The sequence below is a fragment of the Eptatretus burgeri genome, chromosome 7 (assembly GCF_056783735.1).
Source record: "Eptatretus burgeri isolate ZD-2024b chromosome 7, Ebu_testis_v1, whole genome shotgun sequence".
Lineage (NCBI taxonomy): Eukaryota > Metazoa > Chordata > Myxini > Myxiniformes > Myxinidae > Eptatretus > Eptatretus burgeri.
The window spans coordinates 59294275-59301774 of NC_140967.1; the positions used below are offsets into that span (position 1 = coordinate 59294275).

The window sequence follows — 7500 nt, forward strand, 5'->3', positions numbered from 1 at the left end:
GACTCGTTGTGATAAGGGTTTATGTGTTTATGAATTGCCTCCACCACTGAAGGTGGATGTTTTCACCCCTGTCTGCCTGTTTGTGTGCAGTATATCTCAAAAAGTTGAGGACGGATTTGGACGAAATTTGATGGAGAGCTTGAGTAAGTGACAAGGACGAGATGATTAGATTTTGGTGAAGATCCTGATCTGCATCCGAGAATTTTTCAAGCGATTTTTCACTATTGAGTGATAGGAGTGAAACGATATGTAGCACATCATCTCAAAGAGTTATGGACAGATTCGGATGAAACTTGGTGGATGAGTTGGTTAGGTTACAAGAACAAGTTGATTAAATTTTAGTTCAGGTCCAAATGCAGATCTGGTTTATCAGTGGGATACAAAACGTAAACTAATCAGCTCGGCAGAGGTATGCTCTCTACTGCGTGCCCTTCTAGTTGTGCATGCAAACATTGTGGAATTTAATTTAAGACATAAACAAAAGGTGTAAGTTACTTCTTTATTAGAAAACATCCACAGAATCAGAAATTCATGTTTGGTTAAATGAATAGATATGGCTTCACTGAACAATTAGTCATTCTTTTCTTGAATAATTATCTTGAAACGAAGATTGTGATGTTATTTGATGCCCTTTTATGCTCGATTGTCTCCGCCCCTCCCATGACGTCATCTCGACCTCGGGTTCATGCATGTATGGTCTGACAGTACCTTCTACATAATGATTATGACGATAGTCATAATCTGTAGATTCTTGAGCAGAAAATTATTTGTCAAATTCAGGTTTTGACGAGTCTGAAGCGAGTTGTGCGGCCATTATGCATTGCATAGGCCTGGTGTTGGCTTAACAGTTAAGGTGGCGAGCTAAATATCCTAGGATCTTGAGTTCAAGCCCCTGTTGGGCCGTTGAATTAACACCAGGTAGGGTTGACTCAGCCTGTCATCCTTCCGAGGTCGGCAAAATGAGTACCAGCGTGCTGGTAACAGGGGCACAGCCACGCCCCCAGAAAATGATACCGCCAAGCAGCCACGGGCTGCATACGAATATATAAAAATATTCCATTGTGTGCTGAGACAATCTTTCCCTCGATTACGCCATGGCAGTTTATCTGGAATTTTTGGAGGTCGTACACGATGGGTTTGCTTATTGAATTGTAACACCTCAAAAAATTATTCGAATAAAAAACCACGTTCAGTTCTTTGTTTAAAATGACCGTTTTTACAGCCATTTTTCCCTGCTGTGCAGGGGTTGGGCTTTTTCTTGAGGCAATGTTTTTTTTATGGCTGGATGCCCTTCCTGACGCCAACCCTGGTCGCCTCTTACGACACACAGGGATATGGTACACCTATTCTAACCGGGGAATACACCGGGACCAGTACACTGGTACATCATTTGTACTCGTATTAGTTGTTTTTAACTCACCTGGAACGTAGTTCCAGGGAGCTTATGGGATGGCACGTTGTCCATCCATCTGAGCACAAACTCGTGCAACTTCTTCTCTGTCCTGACGCGTACAATTTCGATGAAACTTGACCACAACCTTCATCACCCATGATGTACCAAAGTTTGGTCACACCATTTAAAAAAAATCTAGGTCTAACAGGGGGAGGGGGGTTACCCCCGAAGATAGGTATTTGCTTTCTTTGATGAAACCACACACACAATTTGATGAAATTTGACCACAACCTTTATCACCTGTGATGTACCAAAGTTTGTTTACGGCATAAAAAAAAAATCCACAGGTATTTACTTTCGTCTCCGTTACATATTTTGTGGGTCATCCACGCCTACCAGTGGTTCCCTGATTTTCTTATCCAGCCACTACCAGGTGAGCACCCAGGGGGTATTGCCCTTTTTTTTCATTATTAGCTAACATACGATAGGTTAGCTCATAGATTATTGATGAGTTTTGGATGGACCAAATGGCGTAGAGCACAAGAGCCAAAAATGAAGGATAATTAATTCACTTTATGAGATGAATGGTTTCATTTAAACAATAAAATGAATGTTTCAAATAAATGTAGTCACCTTCCAAATAACAGAATCAACATTTAGTTGAAATAACCACTTTAAGAAAACATATGTTTGGGGAACATGCCACAATTAAAATATTTATCTGTAAGTAAATGCAGGTGGAATAGTTAGTTGTGTTTAAGCTTCTTCTGATTAAGAAAAAGCAGTTTCTTAACCACAATTTCTAAAATTCATATTCAATGCATGTAAGTAGGACCTTGCACAACATGCGAACATTACAACACTCTTCTTGAGCATCACCAGAAAGTGATGTGAGCATCACCACTGCTACCATCCTCACTTTCGTTGTAAATGGACTGGTGTCTGCCATCTTGGTTTAATGTATTATTTGTATTATCTGAAAAAAAAAGAGAAACAGTATTCATTGATGGTTGAAACAAATCTTGTATAAGCACCTAAAACCCTGCCCTGGGACTTTTGACTCACCCTTGTATAAGTCTGATTTTGTAAAGACCCTTGCATTTCCACTTGTTCATAATTATCAGGAAGGTTTATCAGCAAAATTTCATGCAGATTGATGGGCATGTCGTATAATGTTTGCTCATTCAACAGGGAGAACTAGAACAAGGAGAATATTTCACTAGTTAGGTGCTTTGTTCTCCAAATGAACAACTTGCATTTGTAAACCTTTTTCATACAAGTCGTGAGAATGTCTCAGTCTTTGAGGAAATCAAAGCAGAATAGAGTTGAACCTATTGGAGAAGCCATGGCAGAACCCAGGTGTTTGTCCTTTGGGCAATTCCTGGTTATGTGGAGTCATCCTGTTGAAGGCTTCTTTTTCTTCATTCCGTTGCATCGTGTGTATCTCACGTCCTGTAGTAACTGGGCTGGAGTCATATTTGGGACATTTGATAAAATGGGGCAGTTGTAAACTTCTGATGACAAGCTGTGTACCTTTTATGATTTTGTTAAAACTTTACGACTATCGGAACGATACTGTAACGGCCACGCTTCTTCAACGACAATCACGCCGCCCGCAGGTATGGGACAAAACGATCTCCACATCCGTCAAGTTAATTAACCTCCGCCATCGAATATGGACGGAGGTTACTGTTTTCACCCCTCTCTGTTTGTTTGTTTGTTTGTTTGTGAACAGTATTACAGAAAAACTCCTCGACGGATTTAAGACGAAACTTGGTGGGGGGATTAGGTATGGTCCAAGGATCATGCCATTAGATTTTGGGCTTGGTCCAAAGTCCAATATGGCCGCTATGGCGGGCATTTTGAAAAAATATTTGAATTTTTGTTTTTGCATTTCTACATGTTTTAAGTGATTTCCAACCCCCCCCCCTCCGAAAAAAAAAATTGTTAGAGAAAAAAACCCAAAAATTTTCAACTCTTTTTTCAAAAAAAAATCGATTTTTTTTTTTTTTGCATTTCTCCATGTTATAAGTGATTTCCAACAAAAAAGATGCCAAAATTATAATTGCGGCTGATTTTGGAACTTCAGGTGGATATACCCATGTAAAATCAATTTCTGTCTCAAGGAATCTAGTTATGACGAATGAATTGAGTATGTAAAAGTTAAATGTTAAAGGGAAAGTTGCAAACTATAACTCTGTGAGCACTGTTGACGTCAAATTGAATGAATAGGATATCAGGTTCACTTGAGTGACCCAGCAGTATTGGCGGAGGAAGTTTTGCACTCTACCGAGTGCTCCCCCTCTAGTTTGTCATGAATCGGTGTTTCAGAACACAATCTGACCGTGATGAATCTGCTGACAAGATTGGCCTGTCAACGATCCACTTTTGTCACATTTTAGCACTAACCCAATCTGCCCGTCTAACGGTTTAATATGCCAATTCTGCCCAAATGTGATGGAGCCCATTTCCGACAACCACACAGAGTTTCATCAAAGCAGGAATATTTATTAATAGGGAAGAAAGGTGGAGGAAGAAGAACACAGCCACACAGCAGTGATCACAGTCAGTAACAAATTAATAATAAATAAATTACACATGATGACCTCGGAACAACGTCGGCTTAACGCGAACACTTTACATCGGGGAAAACACGGGGCATGGAAAGGAGAAGATGAGACAAAGAGAGAAAACCTGCTCCACATGCAACGCTCACGTATGAGGTGGAGGTGCGTCGTTCGAGCGTGCATGGACTGGTGTGGGTGTGGTCATCGCTGCACCTTGCATACTTCCAGAGCCACGTTCGCAATGCATCAGCTCTCAAATGGACCACAAATTGTTCCACGAAGTCAAACCACAAACCACTGTGCACCACAGAACAACAAAGGACCAGGCAGGAACCAACCAACATAACCATACATGCGTTGTCCACCTTTTATAATGTCCTGTTGTTGGGGGGGGGGCGATTACATTGGCAAATACAGCTTGAGAGAACATGGTGTATGGCGTGCGCTCATTGGTTGACAAGTTGGACAGGTGATGACGGGTGGCCTTGTTTACCATCCATTGTGCCTTAAGCCCACTTTTCCATCGCCGTCTTAGGCCACACTGATTAGCACACAGACAGATGCACCACGGAGAAAGTTTAAGATTGCAGGGAGGGAGGAAAGGCGGGACTAGACGCACACTGGGGCGGGACAAACGAGTTCTTTCGAAACACGTATTCAACACTATCTCTCACAGGAATTACATCACACTTACTCTAACATGTACTATGAAATAACTATTTTTAATATATCCCCCATGGAGCTCAGAAACCAGATCCATCACAACACCATTATCATCAGTCTGTTTTCAGTCCACTGCAGGAAAAAGGCCCCTCTCAACTCATGCTGGGGTTGCTGCCATACACGCTACACTTGTCAACCACGAGTTGACGACAAGGTTTGGGTAGGAATTTTTAATTTGTTCAGGGTGCCGGTGATAACTCACAGCTACTCTTCCATGAAAGACATCGAGGAACCATTAACGTCCATCAATAACCCATTGCTATCAGACGATTCTTCCAGCTTAGCATCATCCTTCCGATGGACAATGCACGGGTTGACACCTCGCCCTCCGTGTGATACACCAGGGTGGTAGTTTATAGCTGGGTCGAGATTCGAAAGGTGAGTGCACATATTTCTCATCCTGCCAGCTCATATTTACCATATACCGTGAATAAAATGTTCCTTTTTAACATCAGAGGATATTGTCTATTTCCTTATACACTCTTTTCTCCAACAATTTCACGAATGTTGTGCATTCGGGAAAAAAAAATATAATAATCAGAAAGAACATAAAACAAACCTTTCACACGTTTAGCTCATGTAAAACACTCAACTGACAAATGGCAAACAATCAAACATTACACTTACACGATCGAGTAAATTCCAAGATATTTAATTAAAAATCATGAGCAATAGTGGATAATTATTAAAACGCATTCCAAGATTAATTATCCTCGAATGAATCGTTCACACCTTGGAATTTACAATAATGGCATTAATAAGAATAACAATCACTTTCCAACACCAAATATGTGTGATGAATCGCGATTCTTTCATAAAGCACTGTTGAAAGAAAGATGATAAGCTGTTGTTTTAATGTTCCATCATTTTTACCCATAATCATGGTGACTTACATTGCAATGCTGTACGAGGAAATATAATGACACCGGAGGTGACCATTTGACTCACCGTTGCTGTTGTGCTGCATCACAAATTGCATCCTCCTTCTTTAAATCTTGTGTTTTCTGCATGTATGCTCTGCAGTATAATGAGCTATTTTCAGTATTGTCATGAAAAAATGAATCGGTTGGTTGAATCATTAATTCAAGTCTAATTACATTGAGTACAGAAATGGTGGTAAAGTGGACCTTTGGGCACATATATCAGATGAGAGTCGTAATTCAGTTGAATATGAATAAAGCTGTCTTTTAAAAATTTGGTATACAAAATCTAAGCTTTCATGGAAGAGTATGGGGGCAATAAGGTTGAAAAAACAACAAAAAAAAAAACAAAAGGTAATGTATTGACAGTGGGACAATAGGGCAACAATTGGACAGAAGCAAGGGAGTGTGCTAATACTAAAATTGGAGAGAGGGGGAGAGAGAAACAGAACAGTAAACTGTAAGTAAGGGTTAATGGGCACAAAAAAGATCATGAATGGGATGGGGAGTAACATGTGATGTTGGTGTAATGTTTGATTGAAGCCATGGAGGGAAGAGTGTGATAAATTCGTCTCCAGAAAACGATTCTACACACGGAAGAAAAGAGTGTCGATGAGTAGAAAGCCTGAGTTTTGGAGTTCATCCAGGGGGGAGTTTATTGGAGGAAGGCCTGTGTCCTACAGTATCTATGGAAGGCCTGAGGGCTGAGATAGCAGATGGAGCGAAACCGGAGGAGTTGCTGCAAAAACTAGAAGGGCACTCGGTAGAGCACATACCTCCAGCATATAATGCCTGATCCACAAGAACATATCGGGGCCCAATACATTTTTGAAATATCATGCGATACAGTACTATATCGTTTCTGGCCCGATCTCTCGATGGTGAAGAATCACTTGAAAAATTATCAGATCCGGATCCGGATATTCACCAAAATTTAATCAATTCTTCCCTGTCACATATCCAACATGTCCACCAAGTTTCACCTGAATCCGTCCTCAACTTTTTGAGATATCCTGCAGACAAACAGACAGAAAGGGGTGAAAACATAACTTCCTTCACCTTTGGTGGCAGAGGTAATAAATCGAAGAGGTCACTGACGGTCTACGATGAGAGAGTAACAGCCCTTGAATTTTGCCCTCATCATGGGAGAAGCCAATCATTTTACAAGCTTTAGATTGCACAGAATCGAGGAGAGATATAGCAGTGCTGGGGTAATAGCCCATGAGGGCGGCAGTACTCTATTGGGCTATGGACATAGGGCTTTTGGAGGCTGTAAGTGTTTCAGATTTTTTTTTTTCAATAAATGACCTGGAATGATAGAGAATGCCCCATCCGCTGTTGATTTTGGAGACCAGCTTTGCTATAAGGTCAGCCAAGTAGAGATCGCGGCTGATAGTGAGGCCAGTATAAGTTGAAGAGATTGAATATATTCTCATGGCTCACCATGGAAATATTTAGATAGGTCGGTTTGTTTGATGCTCCTTCTGCAGCAATAGGGTGAAACTATGGAACTTACCAGTATTGAAGGACATGTGCCATTTATCAACTGATATCATCGATTCAATATCAACAGAGAGTGATGTAGCTGCTGTCTGCCTGTCAGTGCGATAACAAGTAACAGTTACATACTGCACAACATATTGTGGAGTCATCTGAAAAACGATAGTGTGTCTCCAGATCATTACAGACATTATTTATGTCGAGGAGGAGCAAGACTTGGCTCAATGCACTGCTTTGAGGAAATCCTGCCTCCACTGGGAGAAGAGAAGAGACGGTTCCATTGAAAAGTGAAGCGTTGACTGAGCGAGTGGAAGAAGTCAGAATCCAAGGATGATGATGGTCTTGTCTGCCACAGGCAATGAGCTTGGCAAGCAGAGCAGGATTCAAAACAACTGGG

General features: G+C 41.0%; 1 protein-coding gene and 1 long non-coding RNA gene across 7 annotated transcripts in view; one reads left to right on the forward strand and one right to left on the reverse strand.

Moving 5' to 3' along the window:
• Positions 1 to 7500, forward strand: part of LOC147023347 (RNA-binding Raly-like protein) — a 164167-nt gene that overhangs the window by 132362 nt on the left and 24305 nt on the right. The window lies entirely within an intron of this gene.
• Positions 1020 to 7500, reverse strand: part of LOC147023348 (uncharacterized) — a 22767-nt gene continuing 16286 nt past the window's right edge. The window contains exons 3-4 of the long non-coding RNA XR_015060147.1: positions 5632 to 5700; positions 1020 to 2369 (exon numbers count right to left, since the gene is read on the reverse strand). This is a non-coding gene — a long non-coding RNA (uncharacterized LOC147023348). The remainder of the gene's footprint in view (positions 2370 to 5631; positions 5701 to 7500) is intronic.